General features: G+C 36.7%; 1 long non-coding RNA gene across 1 annotated transcript in view; it reads left to right on the top strand.

Moving 5' to 3' along the window:
- LOC110195773 (uncharacterized) overlaps positions 1-19,509 on the top strand; it is a 50,675-nt gene extending 31,166 nt beyond the window's left edge. Inside the window, exon 3 of the long non-coding RNA XR_013485098.1 lies at positions 19,150-19,509. This is a non-coding gene — a long non-coding RNA (uncharacterized LOC110195773). The remainder of the gene's footprint in view (positions 1-19,149) is intronic.
- Positions 19,510-21,275: the final 1,766 nt, after the last annotated feature.

Raw genomic sequence — 21,275 nt, 5'->3', positions numbered from 1 at the left:
GATTTTCTTTCTTCATAATTCCGAGGAAAGAATAGGTTTTAATATTCACTTACTAACTTATCTTGGGGTCAAAGGCAAACTATAGGCAAACTGATTAAGGAAGGTGAATTTTGTTGTTGTTGTTGTTAACTCACATTAATAAATTGCTTTAAAGTTTACAGAATATTTTACACATATTCTATTTGAACTTCACAACTTTGAATGATGGGTTCTGGTGATGTTATTATACTCGTCATCCTGAGGGGGAAATTGAGGTTGAGAGACTTCAAACAACATGTTGATAGTTACACAGTTAAGTGACAGAGACCTGATTTGAACCCAGGTTGGATTTGAGTGATTCTTCACCCCCCAGGCAGCTCTCCCTTCCAGCTCTGTCCCATTGTGGGTTCCCAAGGGCCTTCCACTCAGTCACCCATCAACAGCCAGTTACGCCTAGGCTTTCTTCAGTCTTCTTTTTCCCATTCAAAATTTGCAAGTCCTGTTTTCTATTCCTTCATATGTTGGTGACCAGTTAGATAATTTGAAAACTTAGTTTGTACTAAAGAGTAGTAAATGCTAAAAAGATAACACCCACAGTCATTGACTTCTTAATGCAAAGGAATTATTGATGCGGGAATTTCAGGCATTTGTGGTAGGTTGACAGGGGCTATGTAATTGGGCAGGGGAATCTTTTGATCACAAAAATATGAAATCAGATTCAAAAATTCTGTTAGTTGGAAGAGACCTTAGAGGTTATTTAGTTCAGTGTTGTTATTTTACAAATGAAGGAGCTGAGGGTTGAAGGGGTAAAGTGATTTGCCTAAAGAGTTAGTCACAGAGTCACAGATCTCTGATTCCTAAATTGGAAATCTTTTGTCTACACTTCATGGCCTCCCTGTTATTGCTATTCCTAGCCCACAGTAATCAGCTGAGATTTGGGAATTTCCATGCAGATTGTGCAATTTTCATCGTAGGCCAATCCTAGAAAGCTAAACCCCCATTCCTAGGCATATGTGACCCTAGATGAGAAGTCCTGTGAAAGTCTGTTTGGTTTTATCCAATCTTTTCCAGGCCTCCAATTCTGAAAGAATCTCCTTATTCTAAATCTCTTCTCTGTGTCTGTTAGAAAAAAAGATCCCAAATTTGAGAAATTGTAGACTCTTTCAGAATTTCAGCCCTGGATAAGATCTGATGAAAATGCGCCAACTATCACCAGACTTCTGACCTAGGGTCACATATTACTAGCTTCCTGGAATTCACCTGTATCTATTTCTCTAATAGGCTAAGGAGAAAAGGTGCTGGTGGGGAATGTAAGCTCTTTGAGGGCAGGAACTATTGCACTTTTGTATTTACATGCATAGGGCCTGGCATAAAACCTGCCATCTAGTAAGTGCTAAGAAAAGTTTGTTGCCTGATTGATTAAGAAAGCTTCTCTTTCTAGTCTCTTTCTTCCCCCACTGAAGTCTTGGCTGTTTCCTCACCTTCACAGATCTTACTTTTATCCAAAAGCATTCATGCTATAGAACCAGCCCTGCATCCTGTATCTGGTATCCTCTATGCCATGCATATATTTTCATTTTAACAGCTACCAGTACATGTAAGAGAGGCTTTAGCAGGGAAACCTGTTTGGATTCATATATCTGATCAATCTTTGCTCCAGCATTGACACCTAGGAGAAAGCTATTTCCTGAGGGGATGCTCTAAGGGGAGTGAATTTCGATGAGTTGGGGGGACAAGAAGGGGAATAGTTTGGATATAGGGCTACTCTAGGGGCTCTAGCTGGCAGACAGAGGGCAGCATGAGCGCATGAAGCATTGGGATGAGGGTGAAGTGGGCAGGAAAGCTAACTCTAGCTAGAGCCAATGCTCCTTCTATTACTGTTCCATGCTGCCCATCTTTTAGTCTGATTATGTAGTAAAAGCAGTTGATTCAAAATCTCTGATTGCATTACTTCACCTTTACCCAACCATACAGAGGTCACAGAATTCAACCTACTTTACATGTAACGGGTTGAATGGGGGCATGTACAAAGCTGATATTCTTCCTTTCTGTTGACCACATGAGCGTGACTCAGTACTGAGGAGTCTTGGGCATACCAGTGATGACAAGCCTCTGGCTACTTCCAGCTATATGTAACTCAGTGCTTAAAAGGATTTGGGGTTTTGATATGACATGGAAAACCTTGGGTAATTCCTTGGTCTTCTCTCTACTCTTACCCCACGGCAAAGGCAGTATGACTCATGCTTCCTCAGTTAAAAAGAAGTAGTTAGTTTTTGGCTCTCCCATGTGGCAAGTAGTGCATTCTGTGCTAGACTTCTGGCGCAAAGAGGGGGGCAATGGGCAGTGCTCTTCATCCCCAAACTGCCCCAACCACTATCACACATGGAACATGGGTTCAAGTAGGTGAGTTTGCACCTGGATACTGATTGTCTTTTCCAGTTGATATTTCTTTTGGTGAGCAGATGATGGAACATTGTTCTTGAGATGGATATGTCTAGATTTGGGGGTGACCTTGTTGAGACTCCAGCTTTAGGATCCTAATAATGATCACAGGATTTCGAGCTGGAAAGAAATTGAAAACTCATTTAGTTCAGTTTCTGACTTTACACACGAGGTAGTTGGTTGTGAGGTACAGTAGAATGAGTATTAGCTCTAGAGTCAGAGAGCTTGGGTTAAAATTTTACCTCCCATGCTTCCTACCTATATGATCTTGGGTAAGTCATTGAACCATCCTGGGCTTCAGTCTCCATATCTATAAAGTGAAGGGTTTGGTTTGTGAAAAGAAACAACTTTGAAAGGCTCTTGACATCTTGTTTATGCAATGACTAATCACTACTCCAGAGGACTAATAACCGAAGTATACTACCTACTTCCTGGCATAGTAGACTTGGGATAGAGATGGACTCAAGTTGCAGAATAAGACATAGATTGTCAGATACAGCAAATGTGTGAATGTGCTTTTTTTCTTGACTGTGTTTGTTACAAGGATTTTGTTTTTGTTTTTCCAAAAGGAAGGTGTAGGTGAAAAGGAAAGGGGGGTATGATTAAGGTTGCAAAAAAGAAAAGAAAAAGAAAAAGAAGTCATTAGAAAATTTTAAAATTCATAGAAGACAGCACAAAGAAGGCCAGAAGGAATTAAAGATAAGCAGAATAATTTTAAAAGTTACATGCTCATTTTTATATACTTAAAAAGAAAATCAATTTGTACATAATAGAGATTTGCAGTTTCAGGTGCAATCCTCTTTTTCTATTCTCCCAAGTATAGGGGAATGCTCATTTTTAAAAATCTTAAGTACAGAATAAATTTTTAAAAAAAGATAAGATGAAATGTTGGGTTTGTACTAGGTAAATTGCAAGGCTTTTTTCTATCTCTTAGAACTGTGATCTCATTACTTCTAGAGTTGGCTATTTAGTAACATACTTGGCATGAGAACCCAGGACTCCTGACCTGCAGGCCAGTAATTTTGCTGGTATACAACTCTTCAAGAATGGCAGAATTCATTTGAGGATTATTAAGTTGAGCCTCAAGTTTTTGGCAATGTTTTCATATTCAGAATGTTAAATATGAGCGAAACACCAAAGCACCTACCTCTCCCCTCCCAACAATGGTACCAAGAGAGAAAGTGGGAAAGATATTAAAATCATACTCATTGCTATAGCAAGGTCCGAGTGTGAGCTTTATAAATAATAATACCAAGCTGCCTGAAGCTAATGTCCCTTGTGGCTGGGGAGATATTGGCATTAAAGCAAACATCATCAATTTTTTAAGAAATGGAAATGGAGTTACAGATGTTGAGGGCTTGGAGGGCTAATGTGTGCTAGGTTTTAGTCGGAATATGACTGGGGAGATTTTAGTGAAAATCAGTTAAAAGAAATTTCCTGAAAAGAATTTTTCTTCACTCATAAAAGAGAAAGACAAGGCCATCTGAAAATACATTTGAAAATATTAAAATGCTATTCTCTTTCTTTTTTAATCAAGGAAGAGATAATCATGATGAAAAAGCATTTTCTTACTTCTAACAGAACATCAGCAATAGAAATTTGAACTGTTTAGATGCAAATACACATTTCTTCAGCCATTTACCACCTGAAACTTTGGCACTGCTTTCACCTAATTTCCCTGATTCAACATATAATTTTCTTAAGGAGAAGCAGTTTGCATATTCATTAAGGGTTAGTGTTGGAGTCCAGTATAAAAGGTTTCTGGGTTCAAGACCTGTCTCTGACAGATACTGTCTGTGTAATTATTGCAAACTTACTTAACCTCTCAGTGTCCCATTCAACTCCCTAAGGGTACAGCTACAAACTAGGTGCATGTCTGATTAGTGGAGGGAATTGCCACACCAGGATATCTCAGTCGTGAAATCACAAATCCAGACCAAATGTAAAAGTTTCTACTAAAGGTCTCCCCCTCCCCACCCCCCTTTTTTGGAAGTGTATCTATGGTATAGCTCTAGACTTTGGTTCAAATTTCACTGTTGCCATTATTACCTGTGGGATTCTGGCCAAGTCATTTAACTTAGCTGGGTCTCAGTGTCTTTATGTATAAAATGTGAAGGCTGGACTAGATGGTTTCTGAGAACCCTTCCTTATTCATAGCACAATGCTCAAGAATCCATTTCTCCCTTTGGCATATGTTTTTAATTGTTTTCCATTTACAAGGAAGAACATACATTTCACACATAGCTGTAAAGAGTTGTAAAGGTTGAATTGATTGCTTTTATATAATTCTAAAAAGTTTAGCTAATCATTAGAACATTCAAGAACACTTCTTACTGCTTCATGTCAGATAACCTTCGTTGGTTCAAACCAAGCTAGAGTAGAAGAGCTGAAATCTTTTCTATGTAAATAACGCTTGATGGCAGATAATTCTCCTAATAAGAATCAATTACTTTTTTTTTTTGAAGAATCTAGTAACAAATCCTGGGAAACAGGCAAGATTATGTTTTCAAACCATTAATTTCTCCTGATTATCATACTGCTGTCCCCATGCTAATTGCAAAACCCTATGGGATCTCACTAACATGAGATACAGCCAAGAATAGACAACAAAACCCAAGATCAGCAAAGGCAGGAATGTTAGCATCTCATATACATTTAAAAAAAAAGATGCATTACTTTATAGCCAGCAATCTCAACAGAAGGAAGGAAACATAAATAAAGGAACAAAGAATGTATTTAGCTATAGTCCTGTTCAAATCAGAGTATAAATTGTAGAGGTTGAACTAAGTATTCCCTTGAGATCCCTGCTCACCCTAAAATTCTGAATTCCATCTTACATGTTGATCAAGGTTTCCATGGGCAAAATGAAGCAGAAAATTGAGGCAATTATTGGAGTAATTAAGATTTTTAAAAACCCACTTTCTCTCAAATCAGCCAGATAATTTAAGCAAAACTGTATGCATTCTCCCCTCCCCCCTGTTTTGCATGAATTGATAATTAGTACTGTGGTTGGTTTTACTAGTGGGAGAACTCAATGTAGTCTTTACCTTAGCCTGGCTGAGAGATACTTTTCTTGGTTTCTTTTTAATCACTTTCAATCCAGTGCTTTGGTTGGGTGTAAAGACTTTGGTAGGGATGATAAATATGGTGATGCTGGTTTATGTTTTCTTTTCTTCTCCATCTTGGTTAAATCTCTAATGTTTGTGGGAACTTGAGACACTGAACTTTTTGGTTCCCCCTAATGCAGCTGAGGGTACATTCTTAGAGCCATTCTGCCTACATCCAATAAGAGGCAGTACCAACAGATTTAAGATCCGAAATTAAGTCCAGAAAACATGAACATTTAAGTAGACCACCATCTTAAAGAGCTCTTGGTGAGTCATTAGAAGTATACACATATTCTAAAAGAAGACCTAACAATGAAAGAGTGGATGATTTGCAACCAATTTTTTAAAAACACTGTTTAAAAACAAAAACTAAAATTCTAGATCAAGGATGTCTAAGTGCTACTACTATTACTACCACTACTAACAACAATAAAAACAAAAATAATAATGATGGCTAGAATGTATATAGTACGTTAAGGTTTCCAAATATTTTAGCCTCACTTATTTTATCCTTGCAATAACTCTGAAAGATGGGCACAATTATTATATATTATATATTGTATTATATATTCTCCATTTTACAGATGAGAAAATGGGTTGAAAGAGGTTAAGTGGCTTGCCCAGCACCACACAACTAGTGTCTGAGGCTGGATTTAACCTCATGTCTTCCTGACACCAGACCCAATACTCTATCCTAAACTGTGTACAACAGTTAGCCGTATAACCAAAAATTCTATGTGTGTGCAGGCCACGTAACTTTATTAAAAAAAAAAACAAAGCTAAGAATTGATCCAAATCTATTGGCAAGACACTTGGGGAAGGTGTAGAGAATTAGACAAAAGCAGTGCAGGCAAGTAATTGGTCCCTATTGGCCTCCTTTTATACATGACAGATAACCTACTTTGATACTGCAACAGACTTGTAATCTTACTGACTTGAGTGCTCTCTTCAATAATATAGATTGTAACCCATTTGTACCTACCATTCTTCTGTGACTTTTGTCTGTATCCTCTCATAAATTCTCCTTAAGGGGTCATCTCAGTGTTTGGGAAATTTTTTCCATATTATTTGACATTGTGTATCAATGGAGTATAGGTCCTCAGATAGACAGTTTGTCTGTCCATCAACTGTTCACTCACTCTAAGTGAATGGCCATTGTTTCTGTTTTTTTGTTTGTTTGCTGGGCCATATATCTTTGCTGATATCCTTTATGTTTCTCCTGTGTAATTCTTTCTTAGCAATGCGCTAATGTGATGTGACCTGCTTATACCCACAAAGCTTGACTCCTATACCCTTTGAGTTACCTACAAGTTAATCCTTTTGGATATGTGATATGGGGTATATGGCTCATGACTGGGGATCATATGGCATTTATTTAAAATGTGGACCTTTGTTTCATGGAGAAGCTTTGAGTCATTAAAAGTACTGTTGAATTTTCTGAAGGCAATTCAACCCATTCCTGTGTTTCTGTTTAACTTTGCACCCAGTTCATTGTTCATTTGTACTGTCTGTCCAAGATATGTATACTGATGAACCAACTGTATGGATTAGTCATCCAACTGCAAATCATAATCTGGGCAATAGAGTTCTTGGTGTTTCATATTCTTTTTTATCATGCGGATGGTCTGACCAAACTCTTTTGAGTGACTCAATTTCATTTACGAGGCTCTGCCATATTTCAGGGCTTGACACATTTAGCATGATGTCTGGGTGGCATAGTGGATAAAGCACTGGGTTTGGAATCAGGAAGACTTATCTTCATAAGTTCAAATCCAACCTCAGACACTTACTTGCTGTGTGACCTTGGGCAAGTCATTTAACCCTGTTTGTCTCAGTTTCCTCATCTGTAAAATGAGCTGCAGAAGGAAATGACATACACCAACATCTTTGCCAAGAAAACCTCAAAATGGGATCACAAAGAGTCAGATTTGACTGGAATAGCTGAACAATAAAATAACATTGCTAAATAAGAGTATCCAGAAGGCCTCATTTTTTTTTTCTAGGAAATCTCCTTTCCACTTGTACTCTGCACTGGATATCCTCTTTTGTTGAGCATATCACTAAACTCTTTCAACCTTAGGTCCTTCATCTGTAAAATAGGGATAATAATAGCACCAACCTCACAAGGCTATTGTGAGGATCAAATGAAATAACACATCTAAACATCTGCACAAATTATATGTCTCCCTGCTCCATACTTTGACATTTATAGTAAGAAGGTCACTGAACAGTTGTTTCTGCTGTTCTATATTTTGAACACTCACATGATTTTTACATTATTATATAGGAGACCCCTTTGTTGGAGGAAAGCTATTAAGATGGCATTTGTTTTACCAAATCAATTGCATTTTTATGGTAAAAAAAATACATATGGTGAGATATCTCATTCTTTATACCTTTCCATTAATGGTGTGATGGTAAAGATATGATCTACTTTAGAACATCGTTTATGAAAGCTTCCTGTTCCCTTCTTATGCTTTCATTAATGGTGCTTTCAATGCATAGATGATCTTCATTACAATTCTTAAAATAAGAAAGTAGGTATATGGGCTGGTAACTTAATAAATATTGATATAATCACCCTCTTGGTAATAATTCAAGTTTAAAAGATATATGGGGGAACTTTTTTTTTTTTACTAAAAAATCGCAGGCGAGTTGTACTCTAGAGGTAAATATGCTGTTTTTTCTTCTCAGGCTACATGTTGGACACCTAAGTTTTAGAAGAGATCCTTCCAGAAGGGATGGACTAGAACAGTGGTGTCAAACTCAAATGGAAATAGAAGCCACCAATGCATACACAAGAATCCCTTCAGGGCATATATTGACTGAGTCTCAAAATATAATGTTATCTACATTGTATTGTATTTTCATTTTGTTAAATGCTTACCAGTTATATTTTAATCTGGTTCAGACTCCATTCTGTTTTTGACATCTGTGTACTAGAAGATCACTCAGTGTTCTTTCTAACCTAAAGAGTCTTCATAACCCTATTTCTTATTTACAAAGTTCTGAAATGTGGAATCTCAAGTTTCATTTTGTAAGTGGATGTGCCATTTATTGGTTGAAGAGAAATACTTGATCTGGGGGCACCAGTGAAACTCCCCAAGGGGAAAAAATGGAATTTCACTTCATACCACCCCTTTCCCCTTCCTCTCCATTCCCTACAAAAATTCCCAAGTACCCACTCAGATTTGGTAGTGGTATAGAGTTCTGATCCAAAAATGATTTTTAAAAATCTGAAACAGAAATGAAAATGAAAAGTCTAGTTTTCAAGTGAACACTCACTACACTTTAGGAATTATTGACATTTACCCTAAGTAAATCATTGAATGTCTTGCCTTTGACAAGAATAAACCAGAGTTCTTAGAGTTATTTTCTTTTTTTCATTCTTATAGAATTTAGAGTGGGAAGGGACTTTGGAAATCGTTTAATCTACCCCCTTCATATTACAGATAAGAAACTGAGACCCAGAGAGTGTGACTTCTCAAGCCACACACGCAGTGGAAGCTGGGATTTGAATCCAAGCCATTTGAGTTTGCGTCCAAAGCTCATTCCACTATAATGTACTATGAAAGACCAGAGGGAGATATGGAAATCTGAAAATTCTATACTTAGCAGGATCAAAATATAGGCCAAATATGTTACTGGCCACATTTTGAGTCCCAAATCACCACTCAAGATAAGAAACAACTCTTTTGAAACTTGTGATCACTTGACCAATAGATGATCAGAATAAATCCTTTGAAATCACCTGGAAAAGAAACATCCTAATAAACAGGGGTGACTTCTTTAGATTGTAGCTACTGTAAGAACATTTCAGAAGCCACATCTTATTAGAAAGCACTATTAGGGAAATTGAGCATGAGTCAATGGAAGCAATTCTCTTGTTTAGATCTATTAAAATGAGCCCTTCTTTTGAAAGTCATCCACTTCCCATTTCCAACTAATAAGAGGATGCCAATGCAGTGCGAAGCAAATGTTTCCTTTCCAATTTAATGACAAAATCCAAAGTGCAAAGCCATCTGCACCAAGAAAAACAAACATCCCTACAGCATGACCCTTCAGTTGAAATATATTAAGGTAGGGGGCCATGCATTTGCTAGGAGCCTTTCTTTCATCTGAGCATGGTGAGTTGTCCTGGGCACTACAAATGGTGCCATCTGCAGACAAACAGTAACTGTCAGAGCTCAGGTTTTCTCTCTTTAAGACCTGATATTCTCAAACTGGGTATTCTAAGTGTAAAGACCAGTGGACTTGATAATGGAATAACAAGTATTCCTCGAGGATTTTAGTGTCAAAGAAAGGAGCTCATAGCCTTTGCTGCCAAGAACCTGTCAAATCTGCTTTAATTATGATTAATAACATACACATACCTGAGATTTTTTCTTCTCTGTGACTTTCCTAAAATGTCTGTCTTTGCTAAATATTATCTCAGCAGCAGATGAGTTGTGGCTTTAAGGATAAGATAATGTGCTATCCTATGTCTTCAGAAGTATTTACAAAACATCTGGGCATGGCTAAATAAATGTTTTCAACATCTCCTCAAGTACATTTCTTTCTCTTTTGGGTGGCTACTTTTAGAGGGAAAAGGAGCAATTTTCTACTGGGAATTTTAGTCTTGTTAACCAATGTCTCTGAGAAGATTTTAAAGATCTTCATCAAAGACTTCAATCATTTATGTTCTAGGCTATTGGCAGGAGGTTATACTTGCCAATCTTTCCTAGGGAAGAATGCAAACTGAGTACTTATACTATTGACAAAAGAGTAAAGAAAGGCCTATATTTTAATTGTAGTTATAGTGAAGCTAATTGCTTTGTGAGTTTCTTAATGGTTGTTAGTAATGTGGAGGATGACATCATGTTGGATTCCGGTAATTGTTAAAACAGGAATAATGTGAAGAAAGAGAAGCAATTTATGGGAGAGTTCTATTTATTGGGCACACATGGATTTATTTACATTTGTGCCTTATAAACACAATATGATTTAAGAAATGAATATGTGTGTATGTATAAAGAAGCTATCAATTGTATAAGTTGTGCTTTTTTAAGCCTGAAGCATCAAATATCTTTGCTTATTTTATTGTTATCTCAATATCTTTACGTGTATGTTTCATATTTGTAAAGTGCATCATATACGATTATTTTTATTAGTTATTCCCTGTGATAATATACACCTGACCTCCCTCTATTGTTCAGGTAACATTAACAGCCTCAAAATTCCAGAGTTGATGGCTCAATCTCTTGCTTGTTAATTAGACAGTTTAAGCTCTAATTGGCTGGTGTTAAGTCAATCAATCAGTGCAAGGGTTATACATTCACTCATTGGGAATTGTGGAAGCAATTGATCTAATCCACAGTAGGCACTCCCGCAGTAATCACTTATTCATAGCCGAGCCGACAATACAGAAGGACAGTATGCAGTTTATGAACTTTCAGGAAGGTACAAAGACGGATACAGATATCTGCCAGGAACTTTGTTGCATTGCAGCTTGAGGGAAAAAGCAAATTGCTTGCCTCAGGCTTCTTTGCTGATGATTGGACACGACATACAAATCTAAATCAAATTTGTTGAGAAAAAAAAAGATAACCTACAAGACAACCCAGGTGATTTCCTATAGAAGTCAAGAATGAAATAAGCTGCCTACATGAGAAGTGACTGAAACATAATGCTATTTTTTTTGAAGGGTGGGAAGAAAGCTTGATTTCATCCAAATGAATATTATTCTTTAACTTAAATTTCTACTAGACTGGATGTTTATTACCTTGTAAGATTCTGGAGGATATGAGCCAGATCTGCTACCCTTTGTATCCTCCTCCCCTTCCTGCATAATAGGTGCTCAAAAGATAGTTCTGAATGAACACATGGAATGAATGATATCTTTTCTGCTACTTCTCCCATATGAGTCATCACTGGTAATGTGTTCTCACCCACAATGGTGTTTTTCCATTGTTGCTCACATAAGAAGAGTGAATGATCCCCGATGGAGAGCATGAACATTTTATTAGGATTCACATGATATTAAAAAAGATACAGAATGCTATCTCTAGGCTTTTGGGGATACCCTCCTTTTTATTTTTTTCTTTTCTTTTTTTTTTCTTTTTGGTTAGGCAAAGGGGTTAAGTGACTTGCCCAGGGTCACACAGCTTGTAAGTGTTATGTGTCGGGTCCTCCTGAATCCAGGGCTGGTGCTCTATCCACTGTACCACCTAGCTGCCCCAGGGTTACCTTCCTTTATGGAAGATATAAGGAAGGATATGACCAAGAATTAGAATTAGAGAGACTGCAGAAGTGTTGCCATCTGTGGTAGAAGGACCCATATTGGGGGTGCAAGAGCAAGAGCAAGATCTTTTTGCTCATTTGCAAGAAACTGCTAAAATTCCAATTCTGTCCAACAGAACTCTGTCTCATGTCATACTGTCCCTAAATATCTAGAAATAGGAAAATCACAATTGAAAACTATATTTGATGGCTGACTCAGCAAAAGTGTTGAACAGTGCAAAGAACATTAAGATTTGAGTTCAAATCTTGACTTTAATCCTTACCAGCTACATGACCTAAAAGAAATTACTTAAAGCTCTCTGAATCTCTAGTTCCTCTTCCAAGAAATAAAGGATTATATTTGTACTATCTACCTCACAAGGCTTTTGGGAGGAAAGCACTCTGCAAACCTTAAAATCTTATAAGAAATGGGACTTGTTATTACCATCATTGAATTGGTCTAGAGTAAAGGCTCAAATTCTCAGTTCCATCTATGCATACATATACCAAGTAACACTCATAGTATCATCATTGAAATACCTGAGAAAATAGAAAAAAAAAGAGACCCACATTGAGAGTTGGAAGATCTTGGTTCTGGTACTGCCATGCAGTTAGTTGTTTTACTTTGGGCAAATTATTTCACGTCTTTGGCTTGAGGTGATTCTTATGCAATCCTCCTTCTATGCTACCTTTCCCAGATCATCACTCATGGATTTTCAGGTTTAGTCCCCAAGGAGACTATTGATGCAAGACAGTCCAAAGAATTTAAGTGACTCACTCAAGGTCACAGAAAACTTGGCAAAGTTGTGATTTAAACCCAGGCCCTTTGACTCCAAAATCAGAATTCTTCCCACTGCACCATCTAAGGATGAAATCCAAAAGAAGGGGGGAACTCTGGTGCTTAAATATGAAGTTATTTTCCAAAAATCAGTGCTAGTTAACTTGTTGCTGTACACTGAAACGACTGATTTTCAAGTAGGAAAATTAAAGGTTTGGTCTTATTTTTTTACAAATATACCAAAATCTGAACCACTCTTACCTTTTAGTATAAAAAGGTCTGGGTTTTTGGTTTAGTTTATACAGCAACTCACTACTTTGGAAAATTGCTATTACAATCTGGACAATAGAAAATATACATTCTCTCCTTTAGATAATAAATGGTAATGCACATGTAGAGAGAACTTTTATAAAATATTTTCTCAAAACAATCCTATACAAGTACTACTTCTTTTTGCAAATTTGGAAACTGAGTCTTTGAGATATTAGGTGAATTGCCCAAAGACACACGACTAGTAAATTTCAGAGCTTGAATTTTCTTTGGGTCTTCTGACTTTCAGTTAAATACTTTTTCCATGATGCCATACTGTTTTCCCTGAAAGTGGAGATAGTGTTACATATCTACCTTATATAAAAAAACAACAACCTAGAAATAGAGTTAAGAAGATTTGGCTTCAGATCCTTTCTGAGACACTTACTGGCTAGGTCACCCTAGGCAAGTCAGTTAATCTTTCTCAGTTTCATCACATGTAAAATGAGGAGGTTGCCCTTGATGGTTTTCAAGTTTCCCTTCAGCTCAAAATCTATGGTCCAATGTTCCTATGACTTAGAATTCTTTTCTTTTTCTTTCTTAGATTTAAAACATTTTATTGCTGACATTTGTTTTTACATCACAGTTATTTCCGGATATTGCCCACACAGACACACAGTGAGCCACTCATTGTAACAAAGAAAAAATGTTAAGAAAGCCATTTGATGACTATGACCAAGTCCGACAGTATATGTAGCACAATACACCCATAATGCCCCATGCCTATGTTATTTTCCCAGCAGTGAGGATAAATTTACATTATTGTAAATTCACATTCATATCCAATTAATTTAGTGACTAATATTATATACTTTTGCTATGGGTCAGGGTTGCAGAGGCAGTTTGTAGCCTTGAAATGTCGCAAAATGTACTGGTTAAAAATAAGGCCCAGGGTTTCTTTCTCATTAGCTCATTAGCACCATAAACTAACCGAACACAGCCAGCTAGAGAGGGAAAATATTAGATGAATATTATTTTGATCCCTGAAAAAGTTTCATATGTAAATTTAAAAATGGCATGTCAATCAATGGGAAATAATTTTTACCTTGCTTTGGAGTTAAGGATTGAGACCTGAATAGTCTTTCAGAAAGGAATTGGTCTAGAGATGTTTCCCTCTGCTGACTGGCAGAGCTGTTGGAGAAAAACTCTCAGTACCCCAACAACTGATTTTGGTCCCCATGTCCCTGACCCAATGTCTTTTTCAAAGGGAAATCTTTAGAAAAGCCCATTCTGCATTTAACTTTGGTGTCTCTCCTGTGGGCCTTGTGTCTAACCAGACACGGCACATCTGAATATTTCCTGCATGCTAAACAGACCATTGTAAGCCGTTTCCTCTAGGCTAGATTGTTATAAATGCTGTTTATGATCCTGCTATGACAACTGTGAAGGACATGGCAAAGAATTTATCACAGGATTATTCATCCACCAGCAGAATACCTAATAAGATTCTAAATGACCCAAGATGATAATAAGATCTAGCTTGTAGCAATAAGGTATTAATAAACTGCTTTTTTTCAATAAGAAAGAATCCTGGCATCATTACCCTGACATATTTGTTTTGCTTATATTTTGCTGGCAAAATAAGTCTGCCGGGTTATAGAACAGATTTATAAAACCCCCTGATGTATGAAAAATACAACACATGTGAAGTGGAACTCATAGGTTAAAGTCAAGAGCCCCATGTTTGCATATGCCATCACAAAGCCAGACTTCCAAGTCATAGATTCTAATTGTTCCATGCCATTTGCCTTTGTATTTTGAAATTATATATAGAATAGTATATTCTGTCCACTGTTGAGTACAAGGCCATAATTCAGATGAAGAACTTTTGTTTAAAATCACCAAGCAGCAGAAAGTGTCATTTAGGTGAGTAATGGATGACACTGAAATGCTAAATTCAAACTGAAGCCTGAGATTCTGTCACTTGGCCTTGTTGAAATATAGTTCACTATTCTAACCCACCCTTAAGGTTATTAAAAGGATTCTTTGCATTATGACCAAGCACATTCCTACCAGGGCAAGTGGTTTAGCTAAAGAAAAGTGAAACACAAACACTTCGAAGTAGGAGAGAAAGTTGAACAGCCAACTCCTAAGAGGCCTCCCACCTATTGGAACCAGAAAAAGGTACCCACATAAAGATCCAAATAGCGTCCCTTGGTATCCTGAATGTAAGAGGAAGTAGAGCCCTCAGATTTCTGGGCCCACATCACCTTCAATTTGCAAACCTCTGTCACAGTGAAAAAGTCCTTGGGTCTGAGAATGCAAGTTATCATGAAGAGTACAGTGGAAGAAATCTTTATTTTCCTGCCAATCAAATTACATTTTGTCTTTTCTTCCCACTTTGGATAATAATATCTTAATTACATGTAAAGATAATTTTTAACATTCATTTAAAAATATTTTTGAGTTCCAATTTTTTTTCCCTCCTTTCCCTCCCCTCTTCCTAAAATAGCAAGCAATTTGATATAGGTTATCCACATGTAATCCTGTAAAATATATTTCCATATTAGTCATGTTGTGAAAGAAGAAACATACCACAGGGAAAAAACACACAAAAAATAAAGAAAGTAAAAATAGTATTCTTTGATCTGCAGTCAGACTCCCATCAGTTCTTTCTCTGGATGTGGATAGCATTTTCCATCATGAGTCCTTTGGAATTGTCTTGCGTCATTGCATTGCTGGGAAGAGCTAAGTCATTCCGAGTTGATCATCACACCATGCTGCTGTTAATGTGGGCAATGTTCTCCTGGTTCTACTGATTTCACTTTGCATCAGTTCATGTATCCCATTTTATCTCAGAGAGGTTGTTTTGTGTGATATTCCTTTTGGGATCAGATACATTAGTATGAAAACTAGTTAATAAACTTGAAAAGTCCACCCATCTAGTGGGTAGGATTTAGGGTGGTGTGAGTTGTTGACCAAAGCTATTTTGGCTTGAGATGGGTGCTTAGTTCATGTAATCCTAACTTATACTCCTTTTGTGGGTGTTACACAAATAAAACAGACTTTTCAATCATTATATTTCAGAATACTGTCAATAATAATAGCTGTCATTCACACAGCACTTTGAGGTTTGCAATGTATGTTACCTATATCTCATTGAGACCTCACAGCAACACTATGAATTCAGTATTGCAGGTATCAATGCCCCCATTTTACAAGTGAGAAAACTGAGTTTTAGGAAGGTAATCAGTGGGACCAGGGAAACACAGCTAATAAGTGCTGGAGGTAAAATTTGAGCATAGGTCTTCTTGACTCTAGGTCTACCACTCTAATCACTTCCCTTTTAAGCATAGCCTCTCAACACTTTCTTCTTTTAATTTTTTTATATAAGCAAAAGAAATAGAACCTGTATTTATTTTATTTTACGTTATTTGATAATTAAAATTTTTATTTCCATTTTATTTTATACCACCTACATTTTGCAATATATTCCTCACTACCCTCTCTCACATAGAGTCAATGTTCGTAAGAAAGAATTTTAAAAAGAGAAAAAAATACGGTTAGCAAAATTAACCAAGAAATCAACCATCCTAGAGTTTCATGGCTATGCAAAAGAGGGAGAGAGATGCATTCTTATATCTCTTCTTTGGGACCAAACTTGCTCATTGTGATCTCACCTCATTCAATTTCATTTTTATTGTTCTTTCTATGTATGTGGTTTTAGCTATTGTGCGTATTGTTTTCCTAATTTGGCTTACTTCACATTCCATTAGTTTATACATGTCTTTCTATCCTTCATATTCGTCACTTCTTGCAGCATAGCAATATTCCATTTTATTCATGTACCAATTTCTCTAGTCATCCTTCAATCAAAGAGGGTTATCTACTTTGTTTCCACTTTTTTGCTACTACAAAAATTGTTGCTATGAATATCTTGGTATATATGGAATCGTTCTTTTTATTGCTGATCTCCTTGGGAGTCTATAACTAGCAGTAGGATCTCTGGGTCAAAGGGTATGTATATTTTAGTCACTTTGTTAGAATAGTTTCAATTTCAGAATTTGTTTTTAACTCCAACACCTTAACTTTGTCCCTGCAAATTATAATTCTTGATAAAGAAAATTACTTGCTATATTCTCTTAACTAGATACTCCATTTTACATATCTCAAATATTTAGAATCAATAAGAATTTATTAAACACTTAACTATGTTATGAAGACAAAAAGAAAGGCAAAAATGGTCCCTTCCCCAATGAAGATGACATTGTAACGGAGACATAAATACATACAGACAATATTCCTGCAGAAAAATGGATGGTTACTTTACAAGGGAAGATTTTAACAGCTAGTAAAACTAGGAAAGACTTCCTGCATGAGATGGTCTTTGGACTGAGTCTTGAAAGAAACTAGAAGGTGGAGGCAACAAGGAGAGCATTCTAGGCAAGTGGGAACAGTTAGTGCAAACAGTCAGTAATGAGAGATGGAGTGCCATGTGTGAGAAAAAGTAAGTAGGGAAGTTTACCTGGATTGTTATAAATGTGCAGAAGGGAATATTATGTAAAAAGAACGGGAAAGTATGAGAAGCCAGGATGGGAAGAGCTTTAAATAACAAACAAAAGGCTTCATTTTTGATCCTGGAGATAACAATAGCACCTACCTCCCAGGGTTGTTGTGAGGATAAAATAAGGTAATATCTGCAAAACATTTTGCAAATGTTAAAGATTTCTATAAATGCTAGCTATCATTACCATTAACAATAATCCACTAAAGTTTATTTACAATGAGGTAATGAAAGGTCTAAGAAAATAACTCTCTAAATTCTAAGGATTATAATTACTTGTGTAGGACAACTAATGTCCCTTCTCCTATGTGGGAAACTCAAATCCTTTGTGCTAGTTGAAAAAAGACTGATCAGGACCTTGAACAGCACCCCATGGCTCAAGCTTAATTGAGGAAACAATTCTCATCACAGGATCATAATATAAGAAGCTTTAAGAGCATTTTAAAGCTTATTATTTTCAGTTCATATCTGAAGTAAGAAGCTCTTGACAAAGAAAAATGAGTGTTATCTCTTGTTTTCATACAAACTTCCGTTAACATTTAGCCCTTTCTGCAAGAAAACAATTGTACATCATCTCATAGGGTTGTAGAGTTATAGATTTTAGGCTGGAAGGAGCTATGGAGGCAATCAAATACAACCATCTTATTTTACAAATGAGGAAACTGAGGCATAGACAGGTTAAAATGGCTTGTTCAAAGTCATACTATTGTAAGCATTTGTGGCAGGATTTGAACACGTATATCCCTGACTCCTTGAGGCAATGCAATACAATATATCTTCATGTGGACTTGGAAGGCCTCTATTTCTAAATTTCTACAGCTAGATTGTGGGCCATATGAAAACAGCATTGTGCATTGCACCTTTTTATGGGTGCTAAATGGGTTATAGGCTGGAATGACATATGACTTGCCTCCCTTCATACAGGCTCATTTAAAATACTATGGTCAAGCTAAGTATCCCTACCCATATAGTCATATTAAGGGAAGGCTATAGGTCACTGAAGGATGATTCATTAGCCCCATGGGAAAGGGTGAAGATGGGAATATGTCTGACAGTGGAGTAAGAAGAGAAAACCGGCACCAGTTCTCATGCTACAAGGATTATTACAGAGGCAGCTTACTTTTGCAGTGAAGCTACTATGATAAATAATTATGACTAGAACCACCTTATTGTAAAAGGAAACCATCTTTTACAATAGATACTTGGAATTAAATGCAGACAAAGCAATACCGGGGTCTTAGAAATAGATGAAAGCAGTAGCCAAATCCTTTAAAAATAAATCATTACTCAAAAAATATTTACCAAGTATCTACTTTGGTTCAGGGCACTGTGTTACATGCTGTGGAGGATATAAAAATATAAAACATAGACCTTGCATGCTTAAGGACCTTAGAGCCAATCTCATGGAACAAGTATAAACATGTAAAAAAGAGAACTTTTGTGTCTATGGTGCATCAGATGAACCATACAAAGAGTGTTAGAGGAAGCAGAGAACATTGTGGGATGGGGCGGGTGAACAGGGAAGAAACCTGGTGGAGTGAGAACTTCAGCTTGTCCTTGATAGAAGACAAGTGTCACAAAGTGGGAAAAGAAAAGAAAGAATATTCCAGGCTTTATTTTTTAATAAAGAAAAGCACACTTTCCCCCCGAGATCTTTATCTATAGGTCAATAGATATGACTCGGTGGAATACAGTCATGTACACACAGAATTTTTGGTGTCTGTTGTTTTTGTTTCTGTTGTCATCTTTTACCTTTCCTCTGCCCTCCCCAGGGTCTGTTCTTCTGTGGAAATGAAATCAAGCTGTGTGAACCGCGGGAAGATATCTTTGTACAGCATGCACCACATGGCTCCAAAACCCTGGCTTGCTGATTGTTTCCTTAGGGCAGGGAATGATGGTGAAGAAAGCAATTGGGAATGCTCCCAGGGCATTTCAACTGTAGCTACTAAAAGAAGAACAAAACCAAAACTTGTGCCAGAGTTCTTTTAAAAGCTTAATTTAATGAACTAGAAGACACTGTGAAAAGGAAGTATCCTCACTGTATTTTGGAAATTCACCCCTGGTTCTTCAAACTGAGTATAAAAATACCTATTTAACCTTACTCTTAGGGTAGCTATACAGACTAAATGAGAGGCCAAATTGAAAATTAAATGATATATAAATACTATTGCTTATTATTTTTATTATATTGATCACCACTATGTAGGCTGTAGTTTCCTTATCTGATAATTTAGACTAGGTGCCTTCCAGATCTAAATGTACAATCCTATGGTCTGTATGGATAATATTTATGTCAGAGTTGATGGAACTTGGTGGCAATGCATCCTCCCAATTCACCATAGAATTTTGTGATGCTAGTTTCTGTTGATGTCTCACACTCAGCCATGCTGGACCAATACCCTACTTCAGCACTTTTTCCAAAAAGAGACCCCTTGTTTAATCAATGTGGGGATCCTTGAGAACTCTTAGGTAATTTTAACCTCAGGCCTCTCATAACGTGCCCCTTTTTAAAAAATAATATTTTACCCCAAATTACATGAAAAAACAATTCTAAATGTTCATTGTTTCTTTTTAAAGTTTTGAGTTCCAAATTCTGTCCCTCTCTCCAACCTCTCCCTTTAATGACCTGGTAAACAATCTCATATAAGCTATATACATGTGATCAATGACGTATTACTTTTAATGGGTCAGGTTACAACTAGTGAGTATTACTAAGATAATTTGTGAAAGAATTTGCCATCCACTCCTAGGCTTCCTTTTGTAGGTGATTTAAGATTTCCATAGGTTTTTAATATGGCAGAGGCAGTAACATTAAGTGTATAGAACCAGCCATGGAGTCAAGAAAACCTGGATTCAAGCTCCTCCTTGAATACATACTGGCTGTGTGATGTTGGGTACATCCCTTAACATCTCAGTATTATAGCCAGCTTTTTAAGAATTAAATTACAGAGAAGGTGGCTATATCAGTAGGGAGAATTTCTTCATCCGAGGATAAAATGATATCACAGCTCCAGGACCTATTCCTATTTAATAAGGAACCATGAGATCTCTTGTCGGTGAGAGCTGAAGGTCCTAAAGTTGAGAAATCTTTCAAGGCCTTGACAAATATCTCTGAGTAGATGTACTTTTTAAAACTCCCAAGACTCAATGACCTGCATGTATAAGCAGATGATTTTCTTCTGTACTTGGAAGCAACCTCAGCTTTGATAATAGTCTAGGCATTTAAACAGACTCAGGAAGGCTGGCAAAAGTGGAAATGTCAAACTTTATTTCTTTTTAATGATGTGTGTCATCCAAATAGCAATGCCATCAATAGGGGATGTTGTGTTTTTGTTATTTTTTCCCCTTCAACTCTCAGATGCCTTTTAACATATGTAAAAATATTTATATAGTATTTAAGTTCCACAACATTAATGGTACAGACACACTCTTCTGAGCTCTTCCTCTCGGTAATATCATATTTAACTCAAAAGAAGTCACAGGCATATTGGGGGCAGATAGTAGGTACAAATCTGACAAAAAGCTAATGAGCTCTCCTGTGATTATCAGTGAGTACTGTGACTCATTAAATCTCATTTCCTGGGAAAGTCCACATAGGGAGAAGAAATTATCTGGAATAAAGGCCTGAAAACCTAATGCAGTCAGATTTATGGGCATCTACATAGCGGCCACATGATAATCAGTGCAAATAGTAAAATGTTTTAATGAGGTTCTCTGAAATATTTAATGGGGTATTTTATTTAATTTTTTTTTAAGTTTTGCTATTTTCAGTAAGAAAGTGGCACCACAGCAATGAGTAAGGGTCTTAAAACCAAGTAGGGTTGTTCTTTATACTATTTGGACTTAAGGTGTTCCCCTCATCCCCAGCATAATATATTGTTACGGGTATTAGAATTGT

The sequence above is a fragment of the Phascolarctos cinereus genome, unplaced genomic scaffold, assembly GCF_003287225.1.
Source record: "Phascolarctos cinereus isolate Bilbo 61053 unplaced genomic scaffold, phaCin_HiC Scaffold_3;HRSCAF=262, whole genome shotgun sequence".
NCBI lineage: Eukaryota > Metazoa > Chordata > Mammalia > Diprotodontia > Phascolarctidae > Phascolarctos > Phascolarctos cinereus.
The sequence above is the reverse complement of the archived record's forward strand: the minus strand, read 5'-3'. Positions and strand labels throughout refer to the sequence as shown.